Source organism: Heteronotia binoei, chromosome 18 (genome assembly GCF_032191835.1).
Source record: "Heteronotia binoei isolate CCM8104 ecotype False Entrance Well chromosome 18, APGP_CSIRO_Hbin_v1, whole genome shotgun sequence".
Classification (NCBI taxonomy): domain Eukaryota; kingdom Metazoa; phylum Chordata; class Lepidosauria; order Squamata; family Gekkonidae; genus Heteronotia; species Heteronotia binoei.
Window position 1 is genome coordinate 11,101,876 of NC_083240.1, and position 2,953 is coordinate 11,104,828.

The window sequence follows — 2,953 nt, forward strand, 5'->3', positions numbered from 1 at the left end:
TAAAGGGACAGCATACCTTTTAAATGCCTTCCCTCCATTGGAAATGGATAGGGGCACCTTCTTTGGGGGCTCATTGAATTGGACCCCTAGTCCAATCTTTTTGAATCTTGGAGGATATTTTGGGGAGAAGCATTGGATGCTATGCTGAAACGTTGGTGCCTCTGCCTCAAAAAACAGCCCCCCATAGCCCCAGATACCCATGGATCAATTCTCCATTATACCCCATGGGAATCGGTCTCCCTAGGGAATAGATGGCGTGACCAGCAAACATTTCCCTCCCCGCCCCCCGCTTTCTGATGATGCTGAAGCGGGAGGGAGGGCCTCCAAACGGGGGGATCCCTTGCCCCCACCTGGGGATTGGCAACCCTAAGTATGAGACCTGCAAAAATGAAGGATATTCTCATAAACAGGAAGACAACTTTCCAAGGACACCTTTGAGATCTTTTATTCAAGCAATAATTTTTTTTTTAAACTTCGATCTGCGAGATTATTTTATTCAACGTGCGCCCTTTTATCAGCCCTTGCCGAAGGTTCTAATTGGGATGCGACTTCAAACCTTAAAAGCACTTGCGGTGGACCGCAGCGGCACCAAATTCTTTGTAATCCTCTTGGGTGATCCACAGTGGTACAAAGGAGACCAAGGGAGGTTATGATCGGACCCTCCTAGCCAAGAAGCACATAATCTCTCTGGGGGCGCAATGATGCGCACTGGAACTTTGTTGGGAACTTCGGGTTCATCCTTTAAAGATCCTCTCATCCATCCCCCTGGAAAAGTGAAGAACCCCCTGAGAGGACCAGATTCCCATAGAGAAGGCCAGAAATATCCTTGTCGCACTTCCGGATGCTGTTGGTGATCATGGTGTGAAGCCCCGGTGCCTCGAGGCCGACGATTTTCGGCGCAAAAAGGATTTCAGGTGCCCTGCAGAGGTGGAGGTTAATTTTGATGGTGTCCCATCCGGCAGCTTCAGGACCCCCTCGGTTTTCTTCTCTGCTTCTTGCTTGGGATCCAAAGCCACGTAGCAGAACTTCTCCTTGATGTCCTTCACCGTGGTCTCCTTGGCTCTGCTTACCGACAAATGGCTGTTGTCCAAAAGGAGATGGGTGAGGTATCTGGTGATGTCCCTTCCCGCCACATCGAGCCTGACACCCCGTGAGGGAGACAGTAGCCATCGTAGATGGGGACGGTGTGAGTGACCCCGTCTCCAGCGTCCATCACCAACCCGGTGGTACGTGCCGAGGCGTAAAGCGCCAAAGTGGCTTGGATAGCGAGGTACAACGCTGGGACTTGGAAGCGTTCGAACATCAGCTCCGCCATGATTTCCCGTTTCTGAAGAGGATTCAGGGGGGGTTCTGAGAGAAGTACGGGCCTCTCGCTGGCTTTGACTTGAGCTCGGGCCTGTAGATGTATCTCCAGAGAGTCTCCATGTCGTCCCAGTGGGTAATGGTGCCCCGCTCAACAGGATGATTCAAAACCGAGCTGCCCTTCTTGGAGAGAGCTTTCGCCCCAAGGTAGCATTCCTCTGTTTTCTCTTTAAGGTGGCCGACAACCGATGGGACAGCCGCCCGGGGCTCCAGTTCACCTGAGATCCCAGCTTTACACGATCCGGATCCATTGTCAACTATAACGGCGGGCCATAAATAAGACTTTTCTATCGAACATCTCTCCCTCTGCAGAACAGCCACCAATGCTAGCAGTCAGGGTAATTTCCATGGGGGATCTTGGTCCTAGGCTGGAATGCCTGGCAATCAGCTGTTCTAACATCCTGACATCACAAATGGGCAAGGCCCATGTAGGGATGCCAATCTCCAGGCGGGGCCTGGGGATCTCCAGGAATTGCATCTCATCTCCAGAGATCAGTTCCCCTGGATAAAATGGGAGGGGGGGGGGCGTTATGGCTTTGTATCCCATGTGTTTGATGTAGTGGTTAAATGCGCGGACTCTTATCTGGGAGAACGGGGTTTGATTCTCCCACTCCTCCACTTGCACCTGCTGGAATGGCCTTGGGTCAGCCATAGCTCTCGCAGGAGTTGTCTTTGAAAGGGCAGCTGCTGTAAGAGCCCTCTCAGCCCCACCCACCTCACAGGGTGTCTGTTGTGGGGGAGGAAGGTAAAGGAGATTGTGAGCCGCTCTGAGACTCTGATTCAGAGGGAAGGGCAGGGTATAAATCTATGGTGGTCTTCTTTTCGGATAAGTGTGCAGACTCTTATCTGGGGAAAATCGGGTTTGATTCCCACATTCCTCCACTTGCAGCTGCTGGAACGGCCCTTGGGTCGGCCATAGCTCTCGCAGAGGTTTGTCCTTGAAAAGAGGGCAGCTTCTGGGAGAGTTCTCTCAGCCACCACCCACCTCACAGGGGTGTCTGTTGGGGGAGGAAGGTAAAGGAGATTGTGAGCCACTCTGAGATTCAGAGTGAAAGGTGGGATATAAATCCAGTATCATCTTCTTCGCTTTGTTTCCCTGTCCTTCCCAGGCTCCACCCCCAAATCTTTGGAAGTTTCCCCACCTGGATCTGGGAACCCTAGGACCGCATGACCACAACTGTAGTCCCCTTGAACTGTGACTGGCTGTCTTACAGATTCCTTGGAACTGGAGTTCAGCAAGACGGAGCAGAGTGGACCTATGCTAGGCTTTGCATTGAGCATTCTGCAATTAAGGATATGTCACCTTCGCCGGCAGTCTTTAAGCGGCAGCTGGACAAACACTTGTCAGGGATGATCTAGGCCAGGGGTGTTATGAGGGCCAAATCTGACATGAATGAGACCTCGTCAGGCCGAGTCATGTCGGGTTGGGCCAGGCGATGCGTGAACCTTTTTATGATTAGGTAGCAGAGATATAAACCTTATAAAGGACACAGACAAACACAAATATTTTGTGTAAAACTTAAAACATCCTTAAAAACATTAACCCTCAAGTCTTCCTGGAGCGTCGGGACCTCGCAACAGTGATCCATGC

At 51.5% G+C, this 2,953-nt stretch overlaps 1 pseudogene; it reads right to left on the minus strand.

The window, feature by feature from the left end:
* Positions 1-521: 521 nt before the first annotated feature.
* Positions 522-1,695, minus strand: LOC132587327 (actin-related protein T2-like; annotated as a pseudogene).
* Positions 1,696-2,953: the final 1,258 nt, after the last annotated feature.